This window comes from Magallana gigas, chromosome 1, assembly GCF_963853765.1.
Source record: "Magallana gigas chromosome 1, xbMagGiga1.1, whole genome shotgun sequence".
Lineage (NCBI taxonomy): Eukaryota > Metazoa > Mollusca > Bivalvia > Ostreida > Ostreidae > Magallana > Magallana gigas.
The window spans coordinates 22,234,294-22,253,606 of NC_088853.1; the positions used below are offsets into that span (position 1 = coordinate 22,234,294).

General features: G+C 31.2%; 2 long non-coding RNA genes across 3 annotated transcripts; both read left to right on the plus strand.

Annotated features, from left to right (window-relative positions):
• The first annotated feature begins 274 nt into the window (after nucleotides 1–274).
• On the plus strand, nucleotides 275–7,458 carry LOC117687843 (uncharacterized). 2 transcript variants are annotated; one of them, XR_010714848.1, is made up of 7 exons: nucleotides 275–1,986; nucleotides 2,292–2,401; nucleotides 2,825–2,947; nucleotides 3,274–3,377; nucleotides 4,138–4,200; nucleotides 5,778–5,828; nucleotides 6,317–7,458. It is a non-coding gene; the product is annotated as an uncharacterized lncRNA (long non-coding RNA). The 2 variants fall into 2 exon arrangements; XR_010714849.1 differs by lacking the exon at nucleotides 3,274–3,377 and having other exon boundaries at nucleotides 277–1,986.
• An 8,020-nt stretch (nucleotides 7,459–15,478) lies between these two features.
• Nucleotides 15,479–17,047, plus strand: LOC136276374 (uncharacterized). The gene is made up of 3 exons (XR_010714850.1): nucleotides 15,479–15,697; nucleotides 16,006–16,653; nucleotides 16,818–17,047. It is a non-coding gene; the product is annotated as an uncharacterized lncRNA (long non-coding RNA).
• The last annotated feature ends 2,266 nt before the right edge of the window (nucleotides 17,048–19,313 follow it).

The window sequence follows — 19,313 nt, forward strand, 5'->3', positions numbered from 1 at the left end:
TTTGGGGCAGTTTAAAACCATTTAATATCGTATAAAACTAATAAATATTGTATTCATTGCTTATAATTTAATTTTTTATTCTTCATTGTAGATAAAAACGGTCCTTGGACCTTTAAAATGACGTAAAATTGTAATAAATTCAAATGTAACGTCAGCCGTATTGATACATTTTTGACGTTAGTCTGACTATGACGTAGGCAACTTTCTTTATACGATATAAAATAATTTCAAGCTAATCAGAAAGTGCGCTACAACCATAACTAATTATTAAAAAATACATTCAGTCTGATTGCTTAAACATGTTTTCCCAAATTTAGAATACGTATAAGGACTGGAAATGTCTGCCAGTGCTGTTAACTAAATAAATGATGTTGTTTGGAATTAAGTGACATTCCTAAATGAGCTTTGAAATCATTTTATATGTGACAATGTTATATTTTAAAATGAGAGTCAGTGAAAACTTCGGAATTAACCCGTTTACCTTTTGATTTGAATTCACCATGTATTTCACACGTGTGCATTTGCACAATTATGCTATTCTTTGCATAAAGAACTTTTAACGGAATAAATACGTTTCATTCTATTTTTTTTAAATGTTTAATTGCAAAGCAGCATTGAAACTTAGATTTTCATCAACACACAATGACAGAATTTTACAAAATACGCAAACCCTAATAAAGGTTTCCTGGAACATATATTTTAAATGTCTAAGTCTAATACATTGCGATACATAATCTTTAGATTTCCTTTCCATATGAACAGAAAATTTATGAGTTTAATAACACATAATTTTTTACTGAATTTGTTCATCAAAATGATTTCAAAATTAAGATATCAATGAAAGGTACGGGTAAAGAGAATGACACTAGTTGAAAACAAAATGCGGGTTTTTTCTCTAAAAAATGATATATACATATATCATAGATGTTTATTTAAAAAAAAGATATTGGCAAAATGATGAAAAATGAAGGTTGTCAGAAAGTTTTGAACCAATGCTACATGTATTTGCAGTGTTATGAATATCCTGTGACTTTTCTTTGCACACATTCCACTAATTACTTTGGTTTTCACATCTTCGAAAAGATAATGATTTATCATAATATCACAATTCATTGCATAATTGTCGAAAAATCACTTTAGTTACTATTTTACTAATTTGAAATAAATACAACTCCATTAAAAGAATTTTTTCTTAAAATGCAACATGCCGTTTGCCTATACATGCAACAAGGTATATATTGCAAAAGAAAAAAAAAACACTCCGCACATTTTTTTTTGTCAGTTGTGTTTAATGTAATACTTTTTTGGATTTTACCGCATGTATAATTGCTTGGAGAAAATTGCTGCTAAGGAAGGAATAGAATCGTCACACCAAAATACATTTTATTATGATCAATAAAATCTGTTTTCAAGTTTGATAAAAGCTTATTGCTTATTTTGATTATTTAGTTCTTGGTCTTTAAGGATTAAGGGGCTGGTACTGCTTTTGTTATACATGTACTTGACAACAATTTATTTTTTGTATCATTATTTTCGACAGATTCAAGTTACATGCAATATGTTTTATATTTTTCAAATCACAAGACGCACAGTTTATATTTTCTGGGTGAAATACTGGTTAGATCAATAACAACACACTAATATTATAACTCCAGAAAACTTTAAATTTGAATAAAAAATCTGTCAGCTATTGTCTAAAATTGCTTAAGTCGGGTCTATTGCTGTGATTATTTCACGCCAAAACAATACATGAGACTTTATCCTACCTGCGTGAAGACTGTACCATTAAATTCCATACTTTTAGGTTGACAGGATAAAGTTGAAATGACTTTAGATGGGAAAACAGCGCTTGTAGTCGGTTTTGCTGGTGCAATCGGATCATCACATCAATCGCCACTTCTTTGGCAAACGCCGGTTGTGACATCATTGGAGTTGACAAAGCAAAACAGGATAGTGTACAGATTTCAATCGATAAGATAAAGAAAGGTAGGTTGATATTTGTTTCCCTTTAAATGGCAATTAATTTGTTATATTTTTTTTTATCTTTTTTGACAAATATTAAACGTTACTGTAATCTTTTTTTTAATTCACAAACTAGACAAAAAATGTTAAAATAGAATAAATGTCTCTTGATGTTTTTTTTTTTTTATCAGACATAAATGATTTCTGTCCTTTGGTTTTTTGTAGTTATAGGAAAAACAATTTTGCTTGGCGACATATCCCCCTTTCAAATATGTATTTTTAAGAGCTTTTTCAGATACCTTTTGTTAATTGCATTTCTTTTTTCGCAGGAGTAAACATGATGTTACATTTTTTGAATGCGACCTTTTAAAAACAGATTTCCAAAGGGTTTTACAGGAACTGAAGTCTAAAGATGTTGATGTCATAGTTAATACAGCTGGTATATACATAACTTTTGCATGGGTACTCAGTTTCAATCATTTTCCATGGCATCAATATTCGTAAATTTAGTGAATATTAAACACCCATTAATGCATAAATTCAATGCTTATTGTTCTAACAATACAATATACTATTTGACATTCCGATTGGAACGATTGTTTTGTTCGTGTGAGCAGAGTCAACAATGAAATCTATCAAAGCAGGAATTCAACGGACATTGATGAAACCACAGTAGAAATCATATGCCTAAATGTTGATTTATTCGTTCTTTGAATTATGCTTTATTATATTGATATTTTTTCAAAGATTTGTATTTTGTTTTTAGCTTTTATTGTCTGTATGCATGTCTGTTCGTCACTGCATTTGCTAGACTAAGTATACATCAATTAGTCTATCGGTTTATTATCATCTAAATATTTAGGTCGCCTTTCCGTCAGCAAGATTGAAGAACTTCCGGATGACAACTGGGAGGACGATATCACCGTCAACTTGACTGCTCCGTTTATGGTTATTAAACAATTGCTGGGCTCAATGAAAGAGAAAGGTAACGAATAAGTAAATTGTTGAAACTATTGCTTTAAAATGAATGAATTATTGTTTTTTGCGTCGCATATGATCATGTCTGATGAAAATGAATCTGCCCTACCCTATTAGGGTTTTTTTTGGTTTTGGTTTTGGATTCTATAAGCTCACTATTTATGGACACCTAAAATAAGCTGTTTTACAATTATTCATTATGCTATTTCAAAACTATTAAATATGCTTTCTTTTCAATTCTTTAAAGGGTATTAAATGCAAATAACTTAAGAACCGAATGTCTATTCACCATTGATTTCATTTCTTTATTCTTTTCATATCTATGATTGACAGGATGGGGGAGAATGATTAATATTTCTTTTATTTGTGGACTTGTGGCTTTACTAAACGTATCCAGCTACATTGCCTCTAAGTCTGGTTTAATTGGACTAACACGGGTAATACGTAATTTGTTCTCTATATTGTATGTCACATTCTTTATTAAATGTTATGATATCTCCCTACTTAAAAAGACACCTTTCTCTAGTTCTAAAACGTGCATCATTTACATGTAAGTGATATAATATATATTGACATTTTACTTTTACTTGAATACTATTATTTTGCATTGTATAATTTTCATTTTTATTCTATAATTTTTCATTTGCATTGTACAATTTTCATTTGTATCGAATAATTTTTCTTTTTGTATTTCATCATTTTTCTTTCTATTGTATAAACAAAATTTATATTGTATAAATGCTATATGTATCGTAAAAATTCATTCATTTCATTTTTTTATTCAATATCTTTTCTGTTAAATTTTAGCTAAAGGATTATTTTTACTCAATTATAATAAACCCTATAAAATACTTCGTAAAATATTAAAATAACGAATCCACAAAATGCAATGCAAGTGAATCACTTAACAATACAAATGAACTGTATCTTACAACACAAATAAGATTTAAACAATGAAAAAATATTGAATAAGATTTGATATAATACAATACAAATTGAAAATGATGCAATGCAAATGAAAAAAAGTCAAAAACTATTCCAATAAAAGTTATATATATAAAAAAAACAAACAAACAAACAAACAAAAACATACAAACAAATGGAATTTAAACAAAACAACTGGAGAAGATCGACTATTGCAAAGTTTGGCATGCCATACAATGAACATTCAATTCAATTTAATTTAATTATTTTCAGTTATAGTCCCTTTCATTAAAGAAAAAGAGGCACCCACTGGGTTAAGCGCAGAAAAAATATAAGGTAAGTTATCATGGCGGTACATATCGCAGGACTACGTGATTAACCTATATTCCGATGCTTTAAATTGGTTATTTACGCGTGTGCAAATTTACGCTAGTAGCTTAGTAAGTTTGAAACCCCTGTGCATATTGGTAAAAAATCATAACTTGTATTAAGTCAATGACATATCGGCGTTTTCAGTACATTGTACTGTTGTTTGACTCCATAAATGCGTACTTTACCAAAAACAAAAATAATAATATTTACAGTATCATTAAAACTAAAATACTCTTTAAATTGATAGTATAGTTTATAAGTGCATTATATCTAAACAATAAAATGCTTTTTTGTTATTTATTTGGGATATGAAGGTAGTGATATTGCAGGAAAAATACATAACCCGCGTTAGCGGGTTATGTAAATTTTTTCCTGCAATGATCGCTACCTTCATAACCAGCATGAATCATCAAAGAAAGCATTTTATTGTTTATATTAACATCTTTCTTTAACTAATTAATAAACTGATTATAAAAAAGTTAGTAAAATTCACTAAATAACTGTTAATGTACGAAAGTACGTTAGCTAAAAGAAACAGCCAATTATTTTATATTTATATGATTATTTCGTGCAGTCCGGGATTTTACTAAGGTCGCTGTAGGTTCAGACCAATCGATTAACAGGGCGTGTCAATTTTAGTCCTGTTTTAGTTCAGCCGCTGTAGATTTCGACCAATCGATAAATAGGGCGTGTAGATTTCAGTCAGGCTGTTTCTATAGAGCTATGAATTAAATATAGGTTTCCGTAAGAAATAGAGGAAATTATGTTTGGTAGATGTAAATATAGAAGATATAAATGGAATTAAATTTAATGTGTCATGACATAGCACATCCAACATAACAGTCTCATTCGTACTGAATCGTTAAAATCAGTAAATAACAGTTGTGCAGGAACTCAAATGCAAATAAACAATCCATTTAAATATGATAAAATTACATCATATTTCATAATTGAAATAAAAAAAAATATTGGATGAAAAGTATATAATATTCAGTATTGATCAGACCCAACCTAACAGAAAGTAAACCCCAACGTAAACCTGGGTTTACTTTCTGTGTTTACTTCGGGTTTACTAGAGTGGACCCAGAGTAAACCCAGAGTAAACCCCAAGTAAATCCAGAGAGGACACAGAGAGTAAACCCTGATCAGAAATATACCCTGAAAACAGACGCTAACTAAGCATTCGGTATACGCAAGGGGCAGGAATTACAGGCAGTAGGATGGTAAGATAAAACATGTGTCTGCTTCACACTTCAGTGCGTACAGTGGACCACAAAAGCAATTTCCAAGTAAACCCAAAGTAAACCACAGGTAAACCCCGAGTGGACCCAAATTTTCTAAAAGTAAACCCAGAGTAAACCCCAAGTAAAGCCCAAAAGTAAAACCAGGGTTTAGTTGGGGTTTACTCTGGTGTTAGGTTGGGTCTGATCGGTACTGTATTTAAGCACGATGTTATTCATTTATTCACATTTTTGTTGACCAATGATGCATATCTAGCTCCAATGGTAATTGTTTTGATTTTTTGTTTTGTATTTATAAAGGATGCAGCAAGATTAGCACATCCAACGAAACAGTTCACCGAAGTAGATCAGGTAGCTATGAACTAACAGAAATAGGATTTTTGGGTAAACTCTAAATGATAAAAAGTTGTTTTTTAAAGTATCTTAGATGTGACGTGTTCAGTCTATATAAACCTGGAACAAAGGCGTTTAAGTCAGCAAAGATACTTTATCAGGGGCAAGATTGTATATAGCTAATAAAACAGCCAATCTTAATAAAAAGTATATATAGACTAATACAAATAGAGCGAGCACAAGTGATCAAATAGATAAAACGTTATTATTATTTTTTCATTTGGTAATTAATCTAAAAAGCAATGAAAAGAAACTAGAAGTAGCTTTATTCAAATTCACTTTAACTTGCATTTGTTCCTGTTATTTTGGCCCTACTTACATCTGTATATGGTCGTCGAAATGATATAAAACATAAGCAGCTTATATTCCACCTAAATATAAATTTTTATTTCCCCACCATTTTATTTACAACACTGACATATGTTAATTTACCATTCGATTTCCAGATTGCTGACTTGGTGCTGTTCCTGTGTTCCCCAGCAGGGAAAAACATGACAGGAACAGCTATTGCTATTGATGGGGGAATCACAGTCTCCTGAACAGAGGAACTGAGATAGGCGAGATAAAAGTTAAAGCAGAATGGAGGAACACATACATGTAGACAGGCAGACATGCTCTCTAAAATAAAAATGATTCTGTTGTTTTTTGTTTGTTTGTTTGTTTTTTATTTTCAAATAGTTTGAACAATTGTGTTTTGTTACTACCAAACTATGTGAACTTATATACTTGTGGTTTATAAATTATAGTCTTTAAGTATTCAATATGTCATGTGTATCAATCAAGTGAATGCAAGAAAACACAATTTATGCCTACAAATTTATTTCTATTGCTCATGAAATATGTTTATTTATTGAACAAAAATACAAAGTAACGACTTCTTTTTAAGTCATGACGGTTTTTAGAAAAAAAAGTTTCTAATTGTAATGTTTTAGAATTGAAACCTGCTAATGTTTTTTTTTTTTGATAATTTAGATAATTGTTTACAATAAGCTAGAAAAGGCATGTGCGATTTTTTGTTTAAATAAACTGGATTCATTTAACCGATTGATGCAAATTATTAGTCTTTTTTTAGATAACGTGTATAAAAGCTTCGTTGAATATTCATTATTAAACTCCTTTACAATTATTGCCAGCTTTTATAAAACAAAAGTTTCCTTTACTTTTTTTTAAAAACAGTGCATTACATAATGAAAGAACAGAATCAGACTTTATATAAAATATAAAAAAAATATTCTTCTTTAAAAATTTATTTAAACAAATTCACGTATAAGCATAAACGCATTTTTTAGTCTGTTGACGTTAATAGTTTGAGTCTAACTACGTAAACAATCATAATAGATAAGCAAATTAAATGCACTGACTGTAAATGATGTACCTAAAATTGTTAATAAATACAATGATCATAATTTTATTACTTTGCGATGGTCTCATCTTGAATTATTTATTCTGTCACTGCTACATCAATAATCAATGGTGCACAATAAGTTCAAATAAAATTGCGTCTTGTAGTTATCTTTTTATTTGTAATAAAGATTCTAAAAAACCCAAACAAACAGAATTGCAACTTAGATGAAATTTGCTATTTAAAACATGTACTGAGACTCAGAAGTTCAAATTATATAACGGTGCAATTTGGAGGCTATTGTGAATTACTTTTGCTTGTGGGAATTAACTGTTAGATGTCACCCTTCAATTAAATATCCATCGGTAGACCAATATGATTATAATACTTAAATCGCAGAATGTTATGAGTAATGTTTTACCATATATATTTATTTCACAATTATTTATGTCGACTAAAGAACTAGATATAATTGTTAACTATGATATCCTGCATAGACTATCTTTATTGGTCTGTTAACAAAGTGCAGAGTATTTATTTTTACTGATACGGCAATAATATTGTAATTATTCATTGAAGATGAATACATTAACATGAAAGTAGAAAACATATTAACAGAATGAAGTTTGTTTTAATGTGCGTTTATTTTTTCTGCTTTATTGAAAACTCTAAAAAATGAGAAAATTTATCTTGTTGACTGTTAATATATTCATAAAATGCACCATACATCCTCATAAATAAAACATTTAAAATAGTTGTAAACATCTTGTTTATAATACAGATTGTCAAAACAAGTAAAAAGTGAGAAAAATAGCTGAAATAGCTGTTTAAGTATAAAATAAGGGAACCGAATTGCTATCTATGTAAATATATATAAGTTGTTGAGGCATCTACTTCGTGCAGAAGAACAAGACACCATAAGGAATGCTGTTCGTTGCACTCTTTTCGCTGACCACGCTGCCGCTCTGTGAGGCTGTGGGATGTAAGTACATTAAATAATTTGTTTAATGTAATGTTGACGGTAAAAGTTGTCGTGGTCATATGTATCTTTCCATTTCTGTAATAAAAAGTTGAAGCTAACATGTTAGGGTAGAATTTTTTTTAAAACCGCTGGTTTTTTTTTTTATCTAACAATTGTTCTATGGCTGCTAAAATTATATCTTTAAATTCATTGTACATCTAACAATATATTTGCTGCCAATCCAACTATCTAACTTTAATTAATCGGTGAATAACTTGACTTAAAGAATGGTAAGATAACGGATTCTTAACAGCCATTCATTGTAGATTTCAATTTATCATTTTTAATGTAGCTGATTTATAATTATTTTGTTTTCATTTCGTTTAGTTTATTAATATTCTTTTCTTTCTGACAATTTTAATATTTGTTAAGAAACCAGGCATAACAAAACCAAAGTATATGATTTCTTTTAGATTTTGAGAGGAATCAACAAAGGCAGTACATGGGTTGAATGAAGTTTTGCTCTTGTGTTATAATTTGTTCACCTATTTTAAACAACCCTTTGATAAACTTCTTTACATAATTGATGTACTATAATATTTACCTATTGGATACTTTTATAAATACAGATAACCTGGCGTATAGGAAGCCTACATGGCAGACTCTTGAAAAATATTCCTCTGCGAAGGCAGTAGATGGGCTGTACGAGACTAGCTCAGGAGGACGGGATCAGTGCGCAATGTCCTACCCATCTTCGAAGGAAGTCACGTGGATGGTTGACCTCGAGGCTACGTACAGTATATATACAGTAGTTTTATATCATAAATCCGGTGGACAAAGGTATGGTAAGTGAAATACTCTTTCTTGTGTTCATGTTAAGCAGAAATGTCAATTTTACTCGATTGGCTTAGTCGACTAATCATGGGTTTTTTAGTCGAGCGATAGTGAAGCATATGTGCACTCGTTGATTTTTTGGAACTGTGTGTCCTTCTCAAATCAAATAATGATAATTTCACGTATATAGTATTTTAAACTAAAAAATACATTTTATAACTTTATTATAAAAATATTTACTAAATGCATTTTGCTTGATAAATTAAAGAAGTATTTTATCTTAATAGTCATTAGCAAATACCTTATCTTTTGCTTTTACTTGTGACACTTACAAGAAAATGAGCTCCATAATATCAAAAACAGATCAAGTGTGATCAGTTTCATGTTAAAACATCATCACATTCCTAATCAAAAATTAAGTTTAATGATTATAAAAAAACTAAACCCCTTTTATTAAATATTGATATGATTAAATGTCTGATCAAACATACATATACTCTACTGACCAACTGATTACACGGCCCATTACATTGGTCATCTTTAGTAAGTATCTGCCTAAATTTTTCTATTCAAAACAAATATTTGCTCTTCAAAATCAAAAGAGATCAATATGTAAGGCGCTCAACGTTACAAAAAAATGTTACAATTGCACAGTCGGTAACTTAGAAATAAAAAATGATAAAAAAAGAAAACTAATTTTTATTCGTAGCTCAAAAACTGCTGCGTTAAGAAAACATGAACATGTTTTAAATGTTCCTCTAGTCGAGTACTCGTATACTCGTTAACATCCCTTGATTTGAGTAATGAAACCAACTGGTTTAAATCTGTTAACTAAACATTATCAATTTTACAACGATTGGTAAACAAGTTCCATAACTTATAATAAAATCTCTTGTTGGCAAAGATGTAAGCGTGAGGGTGTCATTGGTCTGGGAAGAAGCAGGAGTACCCGGAAAGAACTACATGTTCAAGCGGGCGACTGTCGTAATTTATCACATACAGCCACTGTCGATTACGGGGATCGAACTTGTGTTGTATCGGTTATAAGCTCGCGAATTGTCGTTTACGCTACTTGGACACCTGGTGAACTTATCTGAACAACTACTTGATTGAAATGCAATGTCCTCACTAACCTCGCAAACACATAGTGCACTCTCGAATAAAAATTATTTTACATGTGTATATTGCATAATTTGAACGTCATAAAATGGAAATCAAAACAACCAACAAAGGTGAAGTTATGGTACCTCAGTTTTATACTTTTTGTAACGTTTACTTTATTCAGTTCAATTTAAATTCATGTTAATTTTCAATCAAAACCATAAAATGGCATATGAGGTACATGAAGAAAAAAAAGCATATTTACATAAATACAATATACATATAAATTCTCTATATCACCCTTTAATCGATTCCTGAATATCGAGTTGTCATTTTTGTCAAAACTGATCTCTTAACGTTTGTTTATTAGTTGTCTTAATCCAACTGGTGTTATAATGGTATACCAAACATTTAAAAGTCGGCATTTGTCTAATTGTTTTTATAGAGTATAGCCATTGATTTGGTATTTTTCTCATGAAGTATGCATGTACATTCATACATATATGTAATTTAGCTTATTTTTTTCACTGCTATTGCTAATGTTGGCCCAAAATGAAAATGCTAGTAGAAATTGTTATATACAGTCTGGGGAAATCGTCCAGTTTAACCATATACCAGGTAATTAGGTGTACACCTTTCAAATTATGTATATGTTTCAAATATTTTAAATTGACACGTTCATTAATGTCAACATTTTCTCAACTCTAAAATTCACATGCATATAACAAACCTGGTACAACATTTTATATAAAAAAAAATCAAATTCACAATCAATAGGCAAAGTTCTTGTCTTCCGTACATGTATAAGTTCGTACATAGATTGTTGTGCTTGCTCACACAGCCGTTATTTTCCTTAAAAATTAAACCCGTTCTTGAATAATAATTTTTAATATGTTATAATAAAATTCCATATTTATTTCAACAGGTAAACAATTATACATGTAGGTAAAGACTTATTTGGGTTGACGACCTTTATACTACTATTTTTTATTTCTTTGATTTTCAAAAGCCACCAATGAAAGCATTTTCTTGGATTCCGTAATCTACATATCAAATACAACAGAAAAAGAAGACGGATATGTCTGCTACCACGCGAGCAACCACGTTTCACTAGACATACATCCTAAAACCACCGCATACTGTGGTACAGTAGGCCGATACGTATTATATCAACACATTACGAGGAATCTCATGTCAACAACAAATCTGGGCTTTTCTGCAAAATCACAGATATCTCTCTGTGAGGTCGAGGTTTTTGGTAAGTGATGACGTTAAAAGACTTTATTATTACATTTTCAGTTTTAAATCGTTGAATTTATTAATAAGAGAGAAAAACAACTTAAATGAAGAAACATTTTTTTATGTTTTTATTTGTAAACAATAACTATAGTCAAATATAGCATCAGCGTTTTTTTAAATTAATTTGCTAATTCTCTCGGCATTATATGTTTACTGACAAGTCAATGTAAACTTAGTGAGACGATCTTAGTGTCAACAAAAAAAAAATATCAGATGTAACTATAATTTTAAGCTTTAATTTTCTAAATCTGTAACGTCTTTTTTAGTCAAGAAAACATTCAAATAATTTAGATTTTAGTATTTTCGTATGGTGCCCTTCATCTTAAAGAAATCAAGACAGTCTGAAATGGTCATAAATTAAAATATTCTTTGTTTCCAACTGATATTAAAGGTTGTCCCCTTGGTTTCTATGGTGGGAATTGCTCTAAGCCGTGTCCTATCAACTGCCATCACTGTAGTATTCTCACCGGACTGTGTCTTGGATATTGTACTCCCGGCTACGACGGTCGTTATTGTGATCATTTTAAAAGAAGTGAGTTATGGTATTTCCTCTTGCTATGAATTCTATAAAAAAAAGAAGTTATTTATTGCATTTTGTTTCCGACGAATCTTATCTATGCAGATAATTCTTTTTTTTGCTAATTCTCATAAGTATGAATTTTATAAAAGAACTTATTTCAAACATTTTTTTCTTACGATGTATATTTTCCTGATGTCTTTTTGAAGCAAGATCTGTTTACTTGCAGATGTTAATGTTCAGTCAATTTCATTTTATTATAAAGTGAATTTTCACCTTTTTCTTAATTAAATCATTTTGAATGAGATATGTATAATAAAGTTAGCTACATACGTTGACATACGTTTCACACACCAATTCCATGATCTATTAGTTTATTAACAGCGGTTTTTTTTAAGTTTAGTTTTCTTTTAATTTTTTTACAGTCAATATGGCTCTGCATCGTCCGACTTTTAAAATGACATCGATTATTGATAAGCATCAAAGTGATAGACTAGTTGATGGTAAAGTATTAGCTGGTATTATCACTCAAGGAGTATGCACCTCGACCAAGGAGAACCAAGTTTTTGCTATGTGGGTAGTGAATTTGCAGAGACCTAGACGAATTGAGCGCATTAGTGTGTTTTCAAGAACGGATAATAAGACATGGGGTAAGGAAGGGGCTCGGTTTTGCTAATCCTTATGTAGAATGACATATTTCTTATAATATACATTTAGCAGGAACATTCAGAAGTGAAGTTTTACCAATTCCTTTTCCCATTCTTTTACTGGTTGACATTTACATGTACAGTACCGATCAGACCTAACCTAACAGAAAGTAAACTCCAACTAAACACTGTGTTTTCTTTCTTGGTTTGCTCTGGGTTTACTTCGGGTTTACTAGAGTGGACACAGAGTAAACCCAAAGTACATTGGAAACCCAGAGTGGACACAGAGGGTAAACCCCGTTCAGAAGTATACCCTTGAAAGCAAGCGCTGCATGTGTATTCGGAATATACAAGGGGCAGGGATTACAGCCAGTCAGATGGTAAGGTAAAAGACGAGTCTGATTCACACTACCGTGAATACAGATGACCTCAAAAGCAATTCCCGAGTAAACCCAACGTAAACCCAAACTAAACCCTGAGTGGACTTAAATTTTCAAAAAGTAGACCCCAAGTAAACCCCAAAAGTAAACCGGGGGTTTAGTTTGGGTTTACTCTGGTTTTAGGTTGGGTCTGATCGGTACTTTATCTGAACATTGAATTAATATTTTCTTGGATAATTATATTATTGTCCTCAATTTAAAAATTTATATCACAGATGCAAACAACGGTTTCACAAAAAGGCTTTTGGGATTTTCCATCATTGTATCTAATACAACAGATCGTCGAGATGGCGTCGTCTGTTTTCAAGATACACACTACACGGCGTCCACCATTCCAGATGAGGTGATAATATATTGCTCTGTGATTGGTCAGTACGTCTTCTACTACAATGAAAGACTCCCTGGGATACATTATCCACAGGATTACAGTAAATATGCACATGGCGACCTCTGTGAGATTGAAGTTTCAGGCGAGTTTTATTTTATATTCGAACACGAAATGCATAAATTTGAAATTGAATATCAATGTTGAAAATCACAACACAATGTGAACTAAAAGACTTGTCTATGAACGGAGCATAAACCAGAAAATACTTTCCACGAAAATAATTGCTTTTAAAATACCCGTTTAAATTGTAGGTTGTCCTATCGTCGAATATGGACAGGATGATGCTGAATGCACAATTCCATGCTTTGCCATGTGTTCAACCTGTGAGTGTTTGATTAGTTTTGTATATGTGTTTTCTTTGTGTGGTTTTTTTCATAGTTATTTACGTTGTTGTTGTTTTTTGTGTTTGTTTTTTTGGAGGGGGAGGGAGGGGGCAGGGCATTAAAAACATAACTGTGCTGGTCAAGAACAAATGGTTGCTACCTAGTGACCTAGCTAGCTAGCGAGAGAGAGAGAGAGAGAGAGAGAGAGAGAGAAAGAGAGAGAGAGAGAATCAGAGAGAGATAGGGTAACAAAATAATAAAGTTAAAGAGATAATCTAGGCGTTTTCATTACATTAAATAAATTATCACTTTCAATAGTATATTTATATTTTAAGTCCCATTTACTACTTTTCTGAATCCCAGTTGTTTAATAAAATTAAACCAATTATAGTTACTGATTATAATATAATTGAATATGTTAGATACTGTTATATCTATATATTGTCTCTTAGTAATTTTATTAATGTAATAGTTAAACGCTGAAAAACCAATATAATCAAACACAATATTTTTTAAGTGTGTGAACTAAAAGTACCTACAGTAGTTGCAACGTAATTGTTGACAAACGACACGCAGTATTCTGATACACGAACGATCACGCACGATACACGGACGATCACGCACGATACACGGACGATCACTAACTTACTGAATTTTCACGATACACCAACAAAAACGATAAAACACGCAACCGAACGATTCTACACCATTAAACACGCAAAATCAGAATTAATTTTTAAGATTAGAATTAAGGAAACGTATTGCTTTAATTTGTATTGCTTTATGTTTGTGTTTTATTGAAAAGCGGCATGTACAGTAGGCATGTACTGTTTTATATTTTAAGACTTCCAAACAAAAAAATATAGGATTCATACACAAAGTAATTTTTTTTGTCTCCATAACGAATAATAACTTAAGTGTAAATGAAATGAAGATAATGCATAAACTACACGAAATTATTTACATACATGTACGAGTTGACTGTTTGTGTAATCAAATTCCCTTACGTACGATTTGATTATGCGGGATAGAGGTAAATTTATTACCTTGTTACAAAGAATTTCGATTTTCCACATCCAATATTTTCATTATTTACAGTACATAATTGATTTATTTCTATTTATTCTAAATTTTAAAGTGTCTATAGAAATTTTATTTCAAACAAATGTTTACACAATGTACCAGATAGGAATGTGCATCGTATTCTCATGAAAGAAAAAAAACGGCGGGAATACTCGTTTAGATTAAAACGGGGAATGGGTAAGCTTGGCAGCTTTCATTCAAAGTGTCGCTCTTGCTGATGAAAATTATGTGTCAAGACACAATGGATGCTTGATATAGGCTGATTATAAAATTATGCAAAACTAACTCGACCGAACAAAGGATTGATTGAGCTGTGGAAAGTCTTGCTAAATGTATTTAACGACGAAAGAGAGAATGAATGTTAACAACTGTCAATGTTCTTCTATTAAAAAAAAGTTAAAAATTCACATTGTATTACAAAAACTACTTGTCGTTGTTTTAAGAATAAATTCTGAAATTCCGTAAAAAAGTTACAAAACGAAAAAACCGCACGATCACGCACGAACACGCACGGTAAAAAACGCAAACTAATTTCTGTGATACACGCACGATCCCGCACGTTACACGAACGATCACCCACGTTACACGAACGATTTTACACGATTGACTTGTCAACAATAACGTTGTTACCACTGTAGTACAAAGCTTGTAATTTGGAATTTTTAAGATCTGGAGAACTTGAGCTATAAAAAACGCACATGGCAGTCCTCAACCTATGATAAGTTGTATTCGAGCGATAAAGCTGTCGACGGGTTGAAATCCCGCCATTATAGCGACGGTCAGTGCACAATCACAAGCCCAGATCAGAGTATTACGTGGTGGGTGAATCTGCAGAAACAGTACAGGATTAGCTTCATTAACCTGTATTTCAGGACGGATAATTCTACAGCACGTACGTAACGTGGAATTTATATCCACATACAAAAACCGAATTGAAACACATAAGAAGGATCAATAGTACTGTAATACTTTAATATAAACTTTAAAAAGTAGACAATATAATAAAGAATATTTTAGCAGAAGTAACGACATCTGGCTTAATGTGAAAAATGGCCGTATCAATCGTGGGTATATATAAATGTATATACATGTATACTGTATACAATTTTCTTTATGTTTTATTTGACAAACAGTTTATAATTTGGCATTTAACTTTTATATGTTCTTTGAAGATAATTTTTTTTAATTTTAAACATTCAGTTTTCAGGAGTACGTTTGCGCCATATTACCTCGGGTTTGCAGTGTACATTTCGAACACGGCCGACAAAGATGACGGTATATTGTGCTATAAAGACCCTGGGTTTACTAAATATACTTTACCGGATCACTTGACCATAAAATGTGAACACAGTGGGAAATACGTCATCTACTACAATGAACGTCGGCCTGGGGTCTATTACGGGCCTGATTATCGTCACAAAGCTTTTGGGGATTTGTGTGAAGTGGAGGTTTATGGTATTGCGTATTAGAATCACCCGCCATACTTTTGATAAATAGCTCGTTGCATAAATATATTCCAATAGCGTCGCGTTATAAACAGACAGAACATGTAATAATGACAACTGATAATGTACATCACATACGTAAACAATCACAACTTTCTGAAAGAAAAAAGAAAAAAAGAAAGAAAAACTTGTGTAGGCCTACTCCTTGAATATTCCACTAATAACAAGTGCACGTGTACTCAATTTAAATCGTGTTTTGTTTTTAACTAAGGATGTCCAAGTCCTGTGGCGGATCTAGCGGAATGTTCAAAGTCCTGTCCTTCTAATTGTGAGACATGTTATCCCAGCACAGGTTTTTGTACAAAATGTAAACCCGGATTCGAGGGTTCGGCGTGTGAAGTAGGTCAGTACATCAGCGTTCAGTTTTTTTTAACGCAGTACGAGCTCGTAAGGTTGTGATTTTTCGAATATTTAAAAGTATTTTATTCTCTTTTTAACTCATTATGAAATTGAATTGTGAATATTTTCCTGTCTTCTTAAGCATGCATACATTTTGCTCAATTTTAGTGTGTGATGCAATGAATAAAGCTGTGATAACCACTGACGGTTTTTATAACGGTTCTTTCAACGAGATGTTTACTTCCAATGGACAGACATTTCTACCCACGCACAGTGGCTACGCACGTTTTATTTTGACTCTCTCGGGAAAGGCCACAAACATTGCAAAGGTGTCTTTCACTATCCATAAGGCATTTAACGTGATTGTGGCATTTACAAATGGCACACAAAATTTTACAAGACTTGTAAGTATTTTCATGGGACCACTTTAATGTAATATGATATGTGTTAATGTATATCGTTAGGGTTACTTATGGTATTGACATACAATGTAGATATGTTTGTAGAAAAATTAACATACAGAATCACAAAAGAAGACGGAATTTTTAAAGTAGATTTTTATAATACGTAATTTCAAAAGCAAATGGTTGCAGTTTCGTCAGCCGATAGTTATGAAATCAGACAACACGACATCGTCCTTTTTAATTATGTTACATGTATTGTGTTTGTTTGGTTTGTATATTATTTTTGTAATGTAATTTGATTTGACTATTTTACTTAGGAAAAAAGTTGTTTCTGCATTTAATTTTCTAGCTGTTCAATCGAATAAAAATCTGAAATCAAGTCTATTTTAATCTAAAATCTACTCTAAGATAAAAACCCGTCTGATACCGTTCAACAAATGTAGTCATCGAATTTATTATAGTCTATTAAACAAGCACTGTTTCGTTAAATAATTAGTTGGGTTTTTTTTGATAAGTAAATTTGACAAAAAGGGAAATTTGTTTAAGGTATTGTATCAATACAACAACTCAAAACATAACAATTTTAGGATTTTTCATAGAAGATAATTAATTTGATACCGTTTTAGATTACTATAAATGATAATGCTACGTGTATGTATTTAAAAAAAAATGTTTGTTAGCTTCTCACAACCACTGCCAGTTTTTCAAACGCGAACGTATAAAAATCCGACATGTTAATCCAAGTTTAATTACTTATCGTCAGAAGAAATTTTAAAATTATTTTGTATCAACATAATTGGTTCTCTGTTTTGCGTTACTTTTATCTTCTTTTTATTTCGGGGGGGGGGGGGGGGGGGGGGTAGGCGGTCGTTTGTTTATGGGGTTGGGGTTTTTTTTGGTCTGTTTTGTTTTCTTTTTTTTTTTTGGTTTTTTGGGGTTTTTTTGGGTTTTTTTTTTTAAACTGACTAAATATAACTACATAGTTTTATTTTTCATGTATTAACTAACACAATTATTTCCCATTGTAGTATTATGACCAGTTCACAGAAGGAGAACATTGGAATGTCGAAGTATTAAACGGATTTATGTCTAGAGTTCATCTAGTTCGAATCACAGTCGGCTACACCGTTCCTTTAACAATTTCGAATCTGAGGCTTCCTTTGCGGTCTTGCTTCAAAGATGACGACGAGACGGTAAATAGTTTGTTGAGTAATTTAAACGAACATTTTACTTTCAAGTTGACTTTGTAACGTGTAAGACACCGAAGACTGTTTAGTAAAAATTTGGTTTGTCCATGTACTTATAAATATTTCGAAATTTGATATTAAATAAGAACACAAGATATATAAACTTTTACCTTTCTAGGAAAAAAAAACATTGAGAGAGAGAGAGAGAGAGAAAGAGAGAGATAAGATAACTAAACAACATTTTTCTGTGTTACTTCTCTTTTTTAGACACAGCGCAGGCAAGGAATGTTCAAATTTGTGCGGGAAATACACTGAAGAGATATGTTTTCTTGTAAGAATAAAACAAAAACAAAAAATTAAAAAAAAAATGTTTTTTTTTAATATAAAAGTTTACATTGACGATGCTTCTTTTTAATTTAGTTACGGTTAAAATAAGACGTTGTTGTTAAACATTAACAACGTAATATTCTCAGTTATGTTCATTACAATGCATGTTCGTAACATCACACAGTTAGATAGAGATTCTATGCTGATTCTGTTAAGAGAAAATGAATGCCAAGCGGAAATGTAAATTGAGGTAACTAGTAATATTATCAACACTTTTTAAATGTGTTTCAAACAACACATCAACACAACTCGGACGACTAGATAGATTTTAACAATGGTGTTTGTTTATGATCAACTACCAAGAAAAAGCTACACTTTATATTGCTTATACATAAGTACATTTTTTCAGATCATTGTCAATTGTATGTGACTATTCATAAAATAATCTTGTTGTGCAAGGGATGCATACAGCCTGTTGTACAAGAAGTGTGAACTTTCAAATTATCTACGAAGTATATGAAAGAAAATATATGACATTAATAAACCAAGCTGACGCGTCGAATGGTTTAATGTTAGCAATGACTGTCTTTGAACGAAGATGAATTATCAACCGTGCATAATAATGTTTTTTAAACATTGTAACATTTATAAAAAAGGTATTTTTTAAATAAAATAAAAAATATGCTTAGCTAAATCACAATAAATCGTAAATATACATGTATTAGTTGAATGATAATAACATACAA